The sequence below is a fragment of the Spinacia oleracea genome, chromosome 6 (assembly GCF_020520425.1).
Source record: "Spinacia oleracea cultivar Varoflay chromosome 6, BTI_SOV_V1, whole genome shotgun sequence".
Classification (NCBI taxonomy): Eukaryota; Viridiplantae; Streptophyta; class Magnoliopsida; order Caryophyllales; family Amaranthaceae; genus Spinacia; species Spinacia oleracea.
In genome coordinates this window covers 14,515,493-14,534,957 of record NC_079492.1, presented here as the reverse complement: position 1 = coordinate 14,534,957, position 19,465 = coordinate 14,515,493, and the positions used below count along the sequence as shown (strand labels likewise).

At 34.8% G+C, this 19,465-nt stretch overlaps 1 long non-coding RNA gene and 1 pseudogene across 7 annotated transcripts; both read left to right on the top strand.

Moving 5' to 3' along the window:
* The first annotated feature begins 3,512 nt into the window (after window positions 1–3,512).
* On the top strand, window positions 3,513–7,373 carry LOC110776073 (uncharacterized). Of its 7 annotated transcripts, none has more exons than XR_008922648.1 (6): window positions 3,513–3,766; window positions 5,039–5,071; window positions 5,159–5,250; window positions 6,329–6,478; window positions 6,593–6,702; window positions 6,989–7,373. It is a non-coding gene; the product is annotated as an uncharacterized lncRNA (long non-coding RNA). The 7 variants fall into 7 exon arrangements; XR_008922647.1 differs by having other exon boundaries at window positions 6,312–6,430; XR_002529971.2 differs by having other exon boundaries at window positions 3,514–3,766; window positions 6,329–6,430.
* A 4,777-nt stretch (window positions 7,374–12,150) lies between these two features.
* LOC110790699 (cysteine-rich receptor-like protein kinase 44) overlaps window positions 12,151–19,465 on the top strand; it is a 58,117-nt pseudogene continuing 50,802 nt past the window's right edge.

The window sequence follows — 19,465 nt, the reverse complement described above, 5'->3', positions numbered from 1 at the left end:
AACCAAACCCAACACACCTCCATCTCTTTGTATGTAGCACCTTATCGTACCAAGTTCCCATATATCACCAATCTTCCATAAGGAACTGACATCATAGGGAAACATGGACTGACTGCTGAAATCAGTGCCTGCAGTGGCTGTTCAACTTACCAAGTTTAGTGGAACAGGAACTAACATTAGTGTTGCTTCCTTTTCCTGTTCCTGGTCCTAGAACCGTCTGTTCCTTTACTGCTCAACGAGTGTATGAGTTTAAATTTCTGTAACTCATTGATATTCTTCATAATAATTGAATTCTAGGAGAAAATAATAAAGTACAAGAATTGATCACCTTTGCTTCAATTTTTTGATTTTTTGATTTTTTTTTTTGATTTTTTTTTTTTTTTGATTTTTTTTTTTTTTTGATTTTTTTTTTTTGATTTTTTTTTTTTTTTTGATTTTTTTTTTTGATTTTTTGAAACAAAGGCGTCATTACAAAATTTTGAGCTTTCCTAGAGTATAAGATCATATAGTAATATAGAAAGGACTTACCATTAAATATAAGTTCCACCATCGAATATCAAAATCATGTTCAATGTTCCCTACCTTATTCCCCCTGAGTTCCTTACCATCTTCTTTCATGCGGAACCTTGTAGAAGTGAAGTTCCATATGATACCTAGTAAATTTCTATGTGATACGTACATCATACGGTGATTTTCCTTCAAAGCTTTTATTGATAAATAATAACCCGCTGCTTCTACTTCATATTTGACTTCCCTCTCAAAACATATTCATAATTATTACTCTTCATGCATCGTCGAACCATAGGAAAGAAGAATATATTTTTGGAGTTCAAGGGTAGTGAAAGTGTGAAGTGGTAGAGTACACATATGATATGAGATAAGGAAAGAACATTCAAAATTATTGAAAGATGATATGGAGAAAGACAAGATCAGGATTGTAGAGTATGATTGAACTTAGCACACACCCACAATCATAAGATTGTAGAATTATGCTAATGGCTCGGCCTGGGTAGGCTCAACCCAATCACGAAAACACAAACCTGACTTGGGGAATGATATTGGTATTGAAAGTTTGTTCCCTCTAAAAGATTTAAAAAGAAGTGCAATATTTCAGGAACACTACTGCCTTGTTCCTTCAACGTTTCTTTCATTGTTCCTTTGGCAACTTAGGAATTTTGTATTGGGACAACATCCAAATTTCTCAACGAGTCCTCTAATAATTTTGGGCAAGTGAATATGTCTTTTAAAACATGAGAATTGAGTGTGACACATTGACTTATAGGCGTGCATGATTTACTTCAATTGAAAAGTGTACAAGGGCCCTAAACGAAAAAGTTCATTTGGGAAAAGAGTACTTTATGCTCATGTTAGTTTCAGCAAGTCTTGTTCCTTTACTACTTGGTGATAGCATCAAAAGCATTTATTCACATGAAATAGCATTTAGAAAGTTGCTTAAAATAAATGGTGCGATATTCATGCAATTTGACACATCATTAATATGAGTAAGAGTGTTATACCTCACATGGTTCAAACTTGCTTGAAAACATTGGATATGGTTTGATCATTGATGGCTTGCTTACGAGTTTCATTAAGTGTTAGTTTCACATGTACTCCAGTTGCTCCTTGTGACACCTTTTAATTTGTTGAGATCTTGTTCGCGTTCTTTTCTTCTTTGCTGGAACGCTCTAAGTGATGCTGAATGGTTCGTCTCAACTGCTCCCTGTTCCCTGTTCCTCTTTCATCTGAACAGGAACTCGTTCTATTTCCTTTGGTCTTTATGCTTGACCATGCTTCTTCATCTTGGTTTGTCTCTCGTAGATCTGAGGAATAAGTTGCATTGGCCAGTTTGGGGTCTTTATTAACCAGTAAAGCATCTTTGTTTTCGCTCACAATGATGTAATCTAAAATTAAGACCCAAATGTAATCTTTTGTGCAATTATAAGGTTAGTAGGTTAGTCTTCAAGAAATAAATATATATTAAAGCATAAATATACAGAAAATTCTAGACGTGAATACTCCCTTTTGATAGTCTCTTTTGTACTTACAACAGTACACCTTGTTGATGTTCCTTGTTGTCCATTCACTAAGAGAGTTGTTCCCGAACTTCTGTTATATTTCTGAAATTGAGTTCCTCATGAGTTGGACCAGGAACTTGTGCGTCAGCGTCAAAGCCTTCTTATGGATACGTTGGTTTTCGTTCCTGTATTCTTAAGTACTTCAGTCGTTCCGCCAAATCTTGGTCTCTGTTCCCTTGATACGTGGAACATATTTTAACGCTTCAATTTCTTTTCCTTCAAAACCTTATCGTTAATTTGCACAACTAACCAAACACAAAGTGAAGTTAATAATATAAGAAATAAAGGAAACAAAGTAATTCACACAAAGTAAATAAGGATTTTGATTAAGCTCCCTTCTTAATATCACTCATAATTCATTCTCCTTATCATAGTCTTGGAAACTTCAATTTGATCCATATGAGCTTGTTCGTTGTTTTCATCCATCTTGATTACAGGGAACTGACTTGTTGTGGAGGAACTGGATTTGACTTTTTACTGTTTCCTTATCCAGTTCCTACTGCGTCTGTTCCTGATATTTCAACGGACCTTAAGGGATACACCATCTTTCCTTTCCTTTTTGTGTGATTTGTTTGCTGTCCATTTCTTCGTTATAGATCTCTTGCATGATGATATAAACATGTAACACAACTTCTCTGCTAGAATCTCTTTTAAAGTTTTTTTTTCGTGAGACACACTTATATGTCTTCAAATATGTGCATGAATAACATTTTTGTCATGAGCTTTATATTGTCTTTTCTCACATATGGCCTGCAAAATAGATCAGTTCTTGGTCTTGGGTACTCAAATTTGCTTGAGTCCCTTGTTGTTAGTAGGAGTAGTCAGATGTGCCTTTTTTTTTTTTTTTTTTTTTTTTTAAACATGTTTTACTATACTACTAATACTAACAAGATTAATTATGCATTCATATGGTACTGAATAAGTAAATAGTTCATAATGCATAACCTTCTTGACTTTAGGCATACACCTTGAAAATATTAAAATAACAGTGCTTAAATAATTCAGTTCCCATAAGTAGGAACAATCAGTTCCTCCAGATCTGTTCCTTGTACTGTTTCTAGTGAGATGAAGATTGATAATTTTTGAAATGATTTGAAAACCTTCTCTTCCATTGACGACACATAAATATCGTATTTAAACACTACTACAAAAGTTAGAATATGTAACGCTAAATAGAGTACGGTTAAGTGTTTTAAGCGTTTCATAGGATAATAGAATACGGTTTTCTCTAATAACAGTTCTATGGGAGAAAGAATACAGAACGGTTACATCACTTAACCGTTTCATATTTTTTACCATAATAAAAAAAAAAATTTTAATATATACAATATTTAAATCAATAACATATAGAGCGGTGTTTTAAGTCCTTGATAACTGCGTACTATATTCTCATTAAAAAAAAAAAAAACTAATTCTGCGGGATTAAATTAATCAAACCTTAGAATAAAAAACCTCTAGCAAAACCAAAACCTAAACATTCTACTCTATCTCCTACAAAACCTTAACCATAATCGTGCAAAACAAAAACCCTTCTAACAAAACCCCCAAATTCAATCTCCCGCAAAATCTAGACTATAATCGCGCACCACCACCAGATCACCGCCGCACAAATGTACCGCCACCGCGCTACTGTTCCGCTGCTTCTTTTCAACCTCTGGTGACCATCGCCTCTCCACACTCCGAATTTCGAGGTTAGTATTCTTAGTTTTGTTCTAAATCTTTATCCTGCAACTAATAATGTTCTTAATTACGAAATTGTAATGTCGAATTGATGTTTTAGGTCGAATCATAAAGGAGGGTGTAATAATTAAATCGAATTACATTTAATTTAGTAGGATTATTGCAAAAAAATCTGGTGAATTTAGTCAAATTAAACTGAATTTTTTAGTTAATATGATTTAAGTTTGATTAAATTGAAATTTGCAGTTAGGGAAAGAAAGGGGATAATGAAAAATTGAATTCTTCAAGGATCTGGATTATCTTTGAATTTTCTACTTTTAGTACTGATTTGTTGTCTATTGAGTGTTATATGTAGATGCAATGTGTAGTTGTTAGAATAAGCGCATGCTGCCTTCACCTTTGCCGAAAATCGACAGTGTCGTCAGGACAAGCTCCTGAATAGGCTAAACTGAACAAGTTGTTCTTCAGATCATACCCAATGTGAGCATTCCTTTGTTGGTGAAATGCTAATACGGACACCTTACCCTCACTTTCTTTGAGCCTATAGCCAGGCAATATAACCCTGAGTGCCTTATCCATAAATTTGCATCATATAACATGTAGACGAGGCCATTGAAGTGGAACATCGCCTCTGCAGCTTTGCTGATGAATGTAGTTCATAACACTAATCACGGTACATAATCAGACTAGTCGAGGTGATAGTTTCTTTCCTTCGGGAATCCAAATGTGGTGGACACCCTTAACATTTACCAGACATTGAATATAAATATCAGACCCTTTCTGCCTTATGGATAAAATGCATTTACCTGACCTCCACTCTTAGAAAAAGTTGTATATTTGATGTTCTCTTGATGTTTGAGTAGTGAGGGGGCTCATAATTGGTTGTTTGGTAATTGGTAAGAGTTGAGCGCTGTTTTTCCTGCCCAACAGACGACAATTAAGACTAGCTTAGCACAGCTCTCTGTTTATTCCTTGTAAAGTTAAGCTCAGTTTTCAGGTATAAGTCCTACATAAGGAGTTTTTGTTTACTCCTTGCAACTTAAGTCGATGATGGTTAGTTAGGTTTCGATTAATAGAACAAAGTTGAACTAAAAAGCAATAAAAATAAAATGTATCCTCTTCTTAGATGTTTTCAGAATAATTGCTTTCAGTGAAGTGTATTTATGGTCAATTTTCTGTTGCTGTTTTTTTTCTTTTTTCTATCTTCTTTTGTTTCTATCAATAGTTAACTTTCACATGATTTCTTTAATTGGCTGGTGGCACAAATGCTCACACAATAAAAGGGTTGAAGGAACACAGACTTTTTCAAACCATGAGTAATATTCTGACCCTTTAAGTGTCCTTATTGCTCTAGTTTTGTCTTTAATTGAAATACTTAACCCTTTATTAAACCCGTTTTGCAGGGAACCCGGATGATGAGATCTTGACCTGAGAAATATCTAGTTCATGCAATTCTCTAATTGGTGGTATGGCATATGGTGGCTATGCTAGGAAGGTACGTACAACTATATTACTGAAATGGCAAGGTGGCCAAATAATGTAAATTTGTGTATAAATTTCTATTTGGAGAAACATATTCTTAATAAGACTTTAAAATGGAAAGATGGCTAAAGAAAACCAGCTTCTACTTATCATCTTGTAGCTTCTTTCTTGTTGTCATATATATATATATATATATATATATTTGCTCTAGAGAATTTTTACATAACCTGTCTGTCTGCACCTCCCTGCTATAAACTGAAAATTCTACATTTATTGGATCCAAAATGAAATGTCAAGTGAACATACAGACATACTGACATAGTCATGTCTGAATATAGAAGAGCTAGGGTTATCTTAAGTAAATGAGCCTGAGTAACTTAGCAGAAAAGCAGTGGGTGAACTTTTCAGACTGCAGCAAATCAAAGTACACATGTATCATAGTGAATCTTTTCAGACTTTTTCCCTATTTCCTAGATCTTCCCTTGTCCCTAAGCATGTTAACCTTCATTACTACTGAAGTCATTCATTCTCCATTAGGTGTACTTATGCTAGATATGACGCGACTACATTATATACACAGAGTACATGGTAATGATGATTACTAAGGCATTTATTGAGTCTGCTTGACATAAGTCATGAGTCTGCTTACTGAGTCTGCTTACTAAGGCATTTGCTGAGTCTGCTTGGCATTTACATAAGTCAGAGTACATGGTAATGATGATTACTAAGGCATTTACATACGACTTGGGTGTTGTAGTTGACATGCTGACCCACTTGGAGGTAATTCTCTTGGGTTTGCTTGAATATTTAAAGGTCTCCGCTAATTGTTTGACAAACGTTAGAATTTCTGTTGCTTTAATCTTTAGTATGCTATGGGATTGCGTTGTAACAGATCAATCCAAGATTTTGTAGGCTTATTGATAAACATTTTCATTGCTCTAACTATAGTGAGAATGTGAATTTGATGGTACTGAAATTTTATCCCTGTACCGTGCTGCAATTATTTGCTTATATTGTCGAGTAATAGCAAAGATTTGCTTCCATTCCGGTTACTCTTTCTTGATATGTACACAGCGTGACTCTCTACTCAGGTACAAAGGTGTGAAGACTCTAGACCTCTAAAAATTGAGTTGAGAGGAAAATGAACAGTGTGATTCGGATGCATACTGTTTGTGCTAGAGCTTTTGGACCTGGTAAAAGTTACAGATACTCAATTTATCTATCTTGGGGTCAATTTGACAGTAACTGGCATATTAGGGAAATGTGTATCTCATGGAGTCATAAGTGTCGTAGGAAAGTTAGACGCATTGAATTTAATTTGAATGCATCTCATACTGAGCCTATGGCCTTTGTAGCAGATAGAGGAAGGTTTAATTACAAGTTCAATGAAAGAAATACCGAGAAAATTATAGGCAGAATCAGCCACCTGCAGATGAATCTTCACACCTGCATCAATAAACCTGCGGTAAAACTTTTCTTCTTGTATATACTCATTACTTCCTGCTCGCACTTACTTTGCTTGAGTTGAGAAATTTTAAGCGTGACTTAGCACATCTAATTGCAAATATTAGTCATCACTTACTGGTTCTGACCTGCTTGTATATGAACTGTCCTGGTTGTATATGTACTTTCCTGCTTGTATATACTCATCACTTACTGGTTCTGTTGCTTGCTGCATGTTCTTTGTTAAATACTATTTCTGCTTGCTATCATGTTCATTTCTTACTCTTACATTTTAACTTGTCTTGTAGTATTTTATCAAAGCTCCCACGTATTCTCAAACTACGATTGACGAGCTAAGGGAGAGGTGGATCTCATACGTTAGCGAATATCACCGACCAAATAATGATGAAGAGGAAGATCATGATGACGATGATCTATTGTGACTTAAGCTAGCTCAAGGAGATGGTTACCTCAGTTCAGTCCTGCAGATGAACCAAGTCTGGTTTCTGTTGTTGCTGCAGAAGCTGTTGTTGCTACATAATCTGTTCTTGCTGCAGAATCTGTTTTTTTTTGTAGTGATATTGGATTTTTTTTTTGATGTACCTTGGATCATTTATATTTTATCAATGATTAATAGGATTGTTATTGAATAAACAATATTATTTCGTTATTTAATGAAAGGATTTTTGGACAGATCGTGTGGATATCATTTTTATTATATCTTTTTAGATTTGGTTTACATACTAGAATTGTATCCTATTTTAGGGATGCGTGTGCTGCTATTTTTAAATAATATTAAAAAAAGGGGTAGAATATAGAATGGTTGTGTAAGGAAACGACTTTCTATCTTAATATTAAACATGAAGTATATAGTACGCCTATGTACGGAAGATGTTCTGTATCTCAATATTTAACAGAAAGAATAGAGGACGGTTATGTACGGAAGGCGCGCTTTATAATAAAGTATAGGAGACGGTTATGTACGTTAAGCGTTCTATATTCCTTCTCCATTTTCTGATTTTAGGAAGGGAATAGAGGACGCTTATCTCTTATCATCGTACTTTATAACTAGGTATATATAACGCTTCTTTTACCCGTTTTATAAACTTTATAGCGCGCTGAGTTGGAGAACGCCTCTAAGGCGTCCTATAAGGTGTATTTCAACAGTACTCTATGCCCTTTTTTGTAGTAGTGAAAACAGTTAAAGTCGGATTTCAAATTCTTAAAATAGATAAGGTCATCTTTACTAGAAACAGTTGTAGGAACATGTCTTAGTTCCATCAAAGTCAATTCAAAACTCAAAGTCGGAATTTTCCATATAAGTTCTCTACATGTGTTCAACACTTCACCAATAAGAAACTTATTTTGATTCGTAAAACGTGTTTTGAAATTGATATGACTTGTTCCATAAACGATATATAGGTTGTTCCTAGTAAATTCAAATTTTGAAAATTTTATTTTGAAAATCTGATTTTTCCTTTTTATTTGCATTATGAAGAAGTTCAATAATTTTTAAACACAGATTTCAAAACTCTTTTGGAACCAAAAATTGTTTTACCGAAAACAACACAAGGAACAACGAATCTCAGTTCCATCTCAATAATTTTGGTGTTCATGGTCACGTGGTTCAATTCAGGTTACATGACCTTTTCGACAATTTGCAAAAACAATTTTTGATATCTCAAATCAATATTGCTTTTAACAAGTCTTGTTGCACACATGTTCCTGGTAAAATATTTATGAAACAAATTCTTTGCAATTTTTAAAATCTATTTAAAAATCAAACTTTTCAGATTCAAGATAATAAAATTATATTTCAAACCTTTTGGAAAAATAGAAATATTTTTAATATCGACAAGACTAGTAGAAAATTTTAATTTTGCTGGAATTGTGAAACAAACAAGACCACTTTGTTCCTCTTCAAAACCGCAAGAACTATTTTAAATTTAAAGCAAAGCCCTATTGAAAACTTGTAAATGAACATGGTTAATTCAAGGTTGCTCACAATCAATCGTTGATTTCTATTTCTGCGTTACGGAATGAACACACATATGGCCAATAATATATAACGTATGATGTTCATAATATTTAACAATTAAGAGCGAACATAAATAATATCATAAAGATTGAAAATTTACCTCCAATTATTTTTCTTCAATCTTTGTGTTAATCATCATCATCAAATACGTGCTATCCTCCTTTTCGTCCATCAGGAACAGCAGAATTGTGGGAACTGTTTCTTTCATAACTTTGTTCATCTTTTCCCGGATCACTCATCAGGATTACCTGTAAAATATAGAGCACCGGCTCTGATACCAATTGTTAGTTTAGATGAACAACACAAGAGGGGGGGTGAATTAGTGTTTGTAGATGTTGGATCTACTTTTTCGCGGAATTAAAAACATTAAGAGATTGCAAGAGAGATTTTAGCGTGGAAACCTCTCTACCCTAATAGAGAGGAAAAACCACGGCCCCGTAGGGACTTAAACCATTTTACTAATTAGGAAAATCACAGTTCCCTAAACTCAACTCCCTTATGAACAGTCCCTCAACCGTTCCTTCTCAATGATCTCTCTAGAGATCTTCTCTCTCAACTCTTCAGCTCGACTCAAGCTGATTCTCTCAATTACAAGGTTCACTCAAACCCCTTCCCAACTCTCAAGTATAAAAGATAGAATAACAAATAGAATCTGGAATTCTGCTGGAGCAGGAACTACGTATGTGGAACAGGAACTGACGGTACTAACGTGGGTTATAATGTAGATTTAACTTAAGCACGTAACACCACTAAGTCAGACAATTTTCCTAGACTTATGAATGCAGTATATATAGTGATGCATGTTATCTATTAACCCTAGAAGATATATTTTATGTTTATCTTTTATTTAGGAATCCTAGACCTAATAGAACTCTATCATGATAGACTTTTATCCTAAGACTCTAACAAACATATGATCGAATAATATCTCTTTATGCAGTAGATATATTAATGAAAACTCTATCTAAACGACACTCCTTTCCTATCATGACTCTTAAACAAGATAAACATTATTTAACCATTAACTAATGCAATCCTAATTACTATCAAACACATAATCCTAAATATACTAAAACTCCTTAGTACATGACTTAGTATTATTATGTTTAGACTTCTATTAGGACACAAACTCTAAGGTAACGTGATCTAAATACTATACTCATGCAATCCTATATACTACGTGCAGACTAGGACCAGTACCCTCGTCATTGACACTGTTCCACGTACGTTGTTCCACCAGCTCCGAACTTTCAGTTTCTAAAACAAATCTATTAAGCACACTAATGCTACTAGATTTTCTTCTCTTCTCTTTCTCTGTACTTGTACTCTTAATTCTCCTCGAGTCCAAGTTCCTCTTCTCTTGGATTCTCTAACTCTTGAATCCTCGTTCTTCCTGTAAGTCTTTGGGTCTTCTTCAAAGTCTTACCTACACACGTCATTTATCATTTCTTTGCATGCATAATAAACCACGTTAGATATTGAGTCAAGTATGATAGATATGCATAAATCATATATTATAATATTTGCTTGACTAAAATACACATAGGATAATATGGAATATAATATATTAATACATAAATAATATTCCTACCCTAATAAGAACTTTAATATGTATGGCAAATATTATGTGACTCAAATACCTAAAATACAGTGAATCTAAACAGTCCTATATTACGCATAATACTAATTATGAAAGCTTAAACTCTAAGCATTTAATCTTTCCTAAAATGCTTATGCAAACTAAAACTCTTAGACTCCTAAACCGTCTACAATACATCATAATATATGATAAATGACACCAGCTATGATATGCATTCCTAGAAGACTCCTAATGCATATCTAACTATATGAAGAGTCCTAAGCACATACAACTATATGTACTTATGATAGGATAATATGAGAGACCTAGACTAATGCAAAATCCTACGTCTAATAAACAACTTATCCCAATATGGACTCTTACCTACAGTATAACAAACATATTAGGATGCAAATATGAAAGTATTATATGCACTCCTAAACTCTATTAACGCATACAAGTACATGTCGTACATGTGACTAGGAACAGGAACAGTCAGACAACTAGGAACTCTGATAAACAGTTTCTGATCTCTTTCTGGTTGTTCCTGCTGGACCATATAAAGTATCATTTCGTTCTTCCTTTGTCACTGTACTTACCACATGAAGTTTACCAATGTAAATGCTAATTTACATATAAACAACATGTATGACGTAGCCATCTTCACTTTAGTGAACAATAACTTCTCATTGCTCGTGTTACTTGTTTCTTGTTTCAATCATAACTTGTTCATCCTGCGCGCATCTTGACACACATGTTAAATAGATAATCATCATTAGTTTACAATCATCAAAACCTCATTACTCAACAACTTCTCTAGACTATTCTATTCTAAACTATTCTACTTTCTTCCCATTGTAGATAGTTCTAGGTTTTTCTACTCTTAGATATTTATTTAGAATAGTCTAGATATTTTATTATATGCTCCTAGATTTTTCTAGATTACAATTACATGTTCCTAGATTTTTCTAAATTATAGTTTTTAACATTTAATGTATGTCGAGTTTAAAAAAATGACAATGGATCTCAATCAAGACTTTGGTCCATGCATCTAGTAGGCAATATATAAAACTCATCTTACGCCATAATGTACAACTATTTGGTAACGGAAATATTATAATACTACATGTCTACATTATTACATACTTCCTCTATCCCAGAATACTTGAACCGATTTGACCGGCGCGGTACATAGTTTAATATAAAATAATGGACTTATTATTTAATTAATTAGATGGTATTCCCTCCGTCCCAAAATTTTAGTCTTGTTTCCAAAATCGGGCGTCCCAAAATTATAGTCCTATTTATAATTTTGGTTATTAAGGTCCCTACTTTCCAATGTACTATATTAATTAAAAATGCATTGAAAACTCCATACATGTACTATATTTCATTTTTCCATGTACTATATTCTCTTTCTCATGTACTTTATTCCACTTTTCCATACAACTCAATCATTATTTGTATTTTATTCCACTTTTTCATGTACCATATTCCATTTTTCTTAAAATCCGTGTTTTTGTTCAAACGGCACTATAATAATGGGACGGAGGGAGTTGTTAAAAGTGGGGTATTTTTTAATACAGATATTGACATGTGTCAACTTTTTAAAAGGGGTAAGAAGTAGGGGGAGGGTGCATGTGACCACAAAATGACATGTGAAAAGGGGTAATTGATATAATATTAATAAAAATTTATCATTTATAGAAACTGTGCAAATAATCAGGGATGGCTTTATAAGAAAAGCGGTGCTCCGAGACGGAGGGAGTACAATATATTATAAGAAGTGTCATTGACTACATAACACCCCCTACTACCACGCCAAATGAGTATCCCCATTTTGAATTTTCTCTTCGGTATAATTCTAGAGCACGCGTTTATTATTTTTTGGTGTTCAAAATTTTCTTCCTAGATGTGAATGTGTTGAATAAATTTTCTTCAAGTCCACCATTTTTGGTTTACGGCAAAGCGCTATGCGGATGCGATATGACATTCCAAGATTGTCATCGATGCCTCAATAACTCAATTAGTATGATTCAACGACTTTGCCCAACACAAAGGGAAGCTGGTGGGTGGTACGACGACTGTATGCTAAATTATGCTAATAACACAATCGAAGTAGTCACATACATGCAACCTGCTTATTACTTACAAAGCAATAATGCGGTGACTGCCGATAACGTTGTTGAGTTTGATGAGGTACTTGGATCATTATTGAGCAGGCTTCAGAATGAAGCCGCTTCCGGTGATTCTCGACTTAAGTACGCGACTGGAAATGATACTTACGACGACTTTCATAGAATTTATGCACTTGCGCAATGCTTACCGGATTTGTCGTATCGAAACTGCTTCAATTGTCTTGGGGATATTATTAGTACTGTGTTTCCTAGTTGTTGCAATACGAGTTTAGGAGCACGCGTTGTTGGGTCAAGTTGCAGTATGAGATACGAGGATCATTTATTTTACAACATAACTACTACTACATCATCATCACCTCCGCCACCGTTGCCAGCGTCGACGTCTCCTCCTCCATGGCTAGCACCGCCTCCTCCTCGATCAGGTAAATTTATATAAATACTCCGTATGATTTATTTATTTATTTGTTAAAAAGAGTCACTTCAACTGATTAAGGCATCAAAATAATACATCATATGTTTGTGCTGATCTTATCACCTTCCACTCCGTGTGGAACAAAATTACTACCATTTAAGGCATAATTACTGGTTGGAGCTAACTTTCCAAAAAAGATATGTCATTTGAGGATGAGATTATACTAGTTTTGCAAGGGGGTAGGGTTAAACTAATTCCACGATGTAACAGACTCAGCCGGGCCTTGGCCTTCCTCGCCACATGATCCACTTCCTTTAGCTTCTCTCTTCTTTTTAATCTCAAACAAAGGTTTGTTTGGCTTCTTAGGATGTCCCTGCATTTTCCATATAGGTTAGATAACCAAGTGGTGGCAAGTTCCTCCTCATTATGCTGTAATTGCCACTTTGCAATCAGAAATAATTAGCACTCCTTGCCACTGGTTTACACTGACCCATGAGATTGCGAGCAAGATGGCTTGAGTTTCTGCAGCAGTAGGTGAGACTGATGTGGTTGTACCAGCCACTCCATATATGTATATGTTGTTCTTGTCCCTGCAAATAATGACATAGGATGCAAGCAAGGATGTGGAGCAGAATGTGGCATCTACTTTCAAAGTAAAGTTAGTTAGATCATGTCTTGGGAAAACATGCATTGGTTTACTGTTTAGGACATGTATTTGGTCATGTTGGGAAAATTCAATGGCTAGATTGTGGTTTGTACAGTTCAAAAGAGAATGGGTTTGTTCTCTTTCTAAAAGATCCACATATTTCTTCTTAACCAAATTCTCCATAAACAAAAGCTAAAAACAGTAGCATATTGTATATTTAAATCATTGATCTATTTCCTTTCTAACACATTTTCCAAAAATCAAGTGGTAAAAACTGAATCGGTAGGATTAACTTTGGGGATAAACTAGACATTAGTCCAAAACTCAATTGCTCTATGACAATTAATGAATAAGTGTTCCATGGTCTCAATGGTATTGGGACAGAATTTGCAATATCCCATGGGGATGATATGCCTGCTAGCTAAATGATGTGTCGTAGGCAACCTATTCCACAGACATAACCATAAGAAGAACTTAATATTGGGAGGGCACCTAGATTTCCACATGGAGGTCCACTTTCTTTCAATGACTGTATGAGGAAACTTGGAGTTCCAAATGTGATTATAAGCAGTTTTAGTGTCAATGTGGTGCCCTTGTTGAAAGAAATAATGCCCTTGGTCCAAGTTTGCATTTAATGCATTTAATGCTAATTCTAATAAATGCGGTTCAGTATTAATTAATCAAGTTAATTATTTAGTGAGATCAAGTGATCTAAATACCTAGCTAGAGGTCACTTCAGTTCAAGTGGAATTAATGTATTAATATCACAACTTACTCTTGACTGGACCCGTAGGGTCACACAAATAGTATGTGAACGGATCAAGTATTTAGGTGAATATTATATTCAGTAAGTACTCTAATTATGGATATTCGAAAATGACGGATGTTTGTTTCATGTGGGAGCTAAACAAACAGTCAAAAGTCAAAGAAAGAATATTTTCCGGAAATGAAGATATTACCGGAAACAGAAATATGGTTCATAACGGAAATATAAATATTATCGAAGTCGAAAGTATTGCCGGAAACGGAAATATGGTTTGTGTCGGAATCAGAAATATTACCGGGAAGGGAAATATTATCGGAATCGGAAATATTGTCGAAATCGGAAATATTACTGGAAACGTAAATATTGTTCGAAACGGAAAACGAATCGGAAGCACGAAACGAGCGACGAACCATTACACGAAGCAATGGCCCATCGCTCAATGGGACGTGGCAGCAGTGCCAAGATGTTGGGCCAGCGAGCCAGCAAGCAAGGGCCATCGCGCATGGCAGCAACAAGCTGGCCAGCGTTACTGGGCCAGTGGGTCGCTGCTTGTGCAAGCACGCATGGGTAGCTTGCGTGCCAAGTTGCCTTGCTACGCAAGCAGCTTGTGAACCAAGCTACCGGTTGCATTAAATGGTTTATTTGGGTTTTGGTATTTTTGTGAAAATTGCCTAAAGCCTAAAATAAAGATTTTGTGCATGTTTCCTAAAATCTAATGTATCCTAAAATTATTATTAAGATTATTGAAACTTAGGGTTTTCCTATTTCCTATATATACGTGGTCTATGATCATACTATACACATGAGTTTTCATACTTTGCCTATCACATCAAAAGCGAGATCCCGAATTGATAATACCTTAGATTAAATCCTAGTTGGTTGAACCTAAGGCGGATTCGAACGTGTTGTGGAATTTCTACGGAGGGATGGTGTTTGGCGTTCTAACTTGTTCTTATTCGGTTCGGGAGTAGCTAGGGAAGGCACGCATCACAAAGTGTGTTCACTAAATTATGCTAAATGATTATGTGCATTTAATTTGGATTTTGACATTTATAGTTTTCCGCATGACATTAGATTTTTCATAACCTAACACTTGTGAGAGGGAGCAGAAAGGGGTGCCATTGCTAAATGTAGGTAAGGGGATGACATTGATCCAATGGACCAAATCTGTGACTAGTAGCTAGGTTATGGGAAGAATTGAATTTTCAACAATTCTTGGTCATAGCTACTTGATTCATAATCATTGTAGATTTGATGTTTAAGCCTCCAAGAGTAGGTTCACTACAAATGTTAAGCCAGGCTATTAAATACACTTTCTTATTCTCAGAATCAAATCCCCATAGGAATTGGGCACAAATTTGGTCCATTTCATGAAGGGTCTTCTTAGGAAGAAACAGAACTTGCATGGAGTAGCTTTCAATGGAAGTGGGGGTGGATTTGATCAACACTAGCCTTCTTTCTTTGGACAAACTTTTAGCCTTCCAAGAACTTAATTTGCTTTTTATTTTCCTACATATACTACTCCCTTCGTTTCTTATTGTTGTATCCGTTTCCATTTTAAGCGTTTCATATTGTTGTATCCATTTAGAATCTATTCTATTTTTGGACATATATTTTATCCTAAAATACCCTTACATTTCTATCTAATTACCAAAATACCTAAAGAATCTACCCATATTCCCACCTAATTTTCCCCACCCATAATATTTAATTCTTTTTCCTTCCCCATATACCCACTCTCTCACCTCCATTATCACCCATCATTATCACTCCTCTCTCTTACCTTATTTCTTTATTATTTTCTCACTCTTTTATTTATTATAATCTCTTACATTCAATCATTTCTCTTACACCCAATCATTACACTTATATCCATACAAACCAAGATTCCAATTTTCTTAAAAACCACACCAGATTCCGAATGGATACATAAAAAAGAAATGGAGGGAGTAGAAGTTTGGGTTTAGAATGGTCTTTTATCTGTTATGGGAAAGCCTAGATAGGTACCTAGGTCAAGGCTTGGTTCCACCTATAAAGAGTTGTTGAATAATTGTTGTTGGTGAACAGGGGTATGTTTTGAAAAGTACATCTTACTTTTTCTGTTATGTTTTGAGAGTTCCTCATTAATTTCAAGAAGATGCCTACAAGTTGGTCTAGACTCAAGGGCTTTTTGGATCTCATTCAATCTAGCAGACAGAACTCTGTATGATTGTTACACAAGTTGTTATAGACAAATCATAATTACATGTACAAGAGAACAAATTTTGACTTTCGAACATCGCATCAAAACTCTGAATTGTAAATAGAACAGTGTGGTTGTACGTACGTATGGTACACAAGTGGAGTAGTTAAAAACAGATTCGCCTTATAAAAACATCATAATTGGACTAGTGTTTTGACGTTTTTCAAAGCTGCTGACTTGGACAGGATGGAACTATTTGCTAAGAAAAGGTCTTGTGTGCACAAGTTGTACAATAAATTTATCGTACACCAAAATAACTTTTACCTAGTTTTTTGTAACTTTTACTATGTTTTGGTTAACTTTTATATTATGAAAAAGATTGATGGATTAACATGTTAAATGATTAATTTTTATACATTATTAATGATTTTGAAGAATTTTTTTGTTAAAATGAAAAAAATTTATCAATAAAAAATAGATAACTTTTACATGTATAAGGGTAACTTTTATGTATTTTGAGTCAACTTTTACTTCGGTGTACAATATTTATTGTATATCCCTTGTAAATAAGAACTTGTGATTTGCTAAAGGATTGTATTTTTGGAAATTAGGAATATTCTAGGGTTTCTAGCATCATTGCCATAAATCGTTCATTAAAACCTTGTTATTTTCATCTAAACTAGCTTTTGATCCCGCTCATAAAACGGGCGGTTGTATAGTGGTTGTTCAGACGACTTTTGAAGTTTTAATTAGTGAGTATTTCTGATTTTTGGTAAATATAAATTAAATAGAGGTGTAATTTGAAGATTGGAAAAATATAAAAATTATATGTTGAATAATATTGGATGTTAAAGGGGTGGAGTGGAAGAGACTAATGAGTATATTAGACTATTAATAACTTGATGTTGAATAACGAAAATGGAGTGGAAGAGGCATTAGAAGTTGTAAATCATAGAAACAATAAAGAAAATTTGGAAAAAAAGAATGATGGATGAAATGAGAGATGCCACATGACTTCTAATAATGAGATGTCACATGGATTCTAATAATCTATGGTGTTCCTTTTTAAATACTAGGTATAGATTTAGCCTACACGTTTCATCAATTTGGAATGCGGTAACTTTTGTGTAAGACCGCTTTACCGTAAAGACCACTTTGATTGCTTAACTAATTGGTTTCATTGCTTAACTAATTAGTTCGAGTGTTTTACTAATTAGTTTTATTGTTTAACTAATTGGTTTCAGTGATTAACTAATTAGTTTCAGTACTTAACTACTCTCCGTTTATTTTTGTTTGTTACGTATTCCTTTTAGGGTGTTTCAAAATGTTTGTTACGTAGGAGAATCTTTCCTTTTATAAACTTATTGTACTATCAAATTTTGTGCCATCTTTAAAATTTAATTGGTCCAATTTTTTCAACTCATTAAATATCTTTGCAATTTTCCAAGTATGTTAAGTTAGCAATCTTTGTGCTTTCCCATTATTGGTTCATTTTGGTAAATAAAACAATCTTATTGGTTGTTGTAATGATTAGTGGATTGAGGTTTTACTTGGGTTTATTTTTTTAATAAAAAAAGAAAAAGAATCTTTATTATACGTTAATAAACGTGCAAAAGTCCAAACGTAACAAACAAAAAGAAACGGAGGGAGTAATTGATTTCATTACTTAACTTATATGACATCAAGGTGGTCTTTTATATAAGACCGAATTATATAAAAGTTTGTATTTGGAACGGCCAGAGGATTGTCTCATCATATTATTTTCATCTAAATGGCCAGAGGATAATTAGACACTTTTTTATTCACCTTATTTTTGTTTCTTTTATGAAAAATAAGTTCAGATAAGTGAAAAATGAGTTGAATAGAACACACACATAGTTAAATTTAATTTTTCGGTTCATAAAAAGTAACAACACATACTCCCTCCGTTCTAAAATATAACTTCACAATTTGATTTTTTTTTTTTTTAGCATCCGGTTCATCCTTAGAGCTAATCTGGATTCGGGGCAAGTTCTGGGTGGATAGGTTCTAGTCCCCTCCCAATTGTTGTTGCGGGGATCGAACACGAGTCCACCCTACCAAGTTCAGCCCCTACCACTTACCAGCTTTATTTCAGCGGTTTCTTAACTTCATCATGAAGGAAATAATGCCCTTGGTCCAAGTATGCATTCTATGTTAAGTCTAATAAATGCGGTTCAGTATTAATTAACAAGTTAATAATTCAGTGAGATCAAGTGAGCTGAATGCCTAGCTAGAGGCCGCTTCAGTTCAAGTGGAATTAATGATATTAATCCACAGCTTACTCTTGACTGAACCCGTAGGGTCACACAAATAGTACGTAAACGGATCAAGTATTTAATGGCATTAAATACTCCATCTATGGATATTCGGAATCGACGGATCTTGGTTTCAGTGGGAGCTGAGATCGTCACAGGCAAGAAATGAATACTCCGGAAACGATGATATTGCCGGAAACGGAAATATGGATCGTATCGGAAATATAAATATTATCCAAGTCGTAGATGTTGCCGGAAACGGAAACATGGTACGTATCGGAAAATATTATCGGAAATGGAAATATTGCCGGAATCGGAAATATTGCCGGAAACGGAAATATTGTCAGAATCGGAAATATTATCGGAATCGGAAATTAATTCCGGAAACGGAAATATTAAATATTTGTTCGAAACGGAAATTAATTCCGGAATCAGAAATATTAAATATTGTTCGTATCGGAAATGAATTCCGGAACCGGAAATTTAATCGGAAGCGTATCGTACGAATAAGCATTGGACGAGGCCTGCCGGACGACGGCCCAGCACGAAGCCAGGCCATTGCCCAGCAAGCCAAGCGCGCCACACGAACAACCAAGGCCACGCCAGGCCCAGCGCAAGGCCAGGCCCAGCAGGCCAAGGCAGCGCGCGCAGCGCGCGCAGCAATGGGCTGCGAGCATTGCTGCAGCTCGCGTGGGCTTGTAGCTCGCGTGGGCCAAGCGGTCGTGTGGGCTGTGCGCGGGCATGGCCT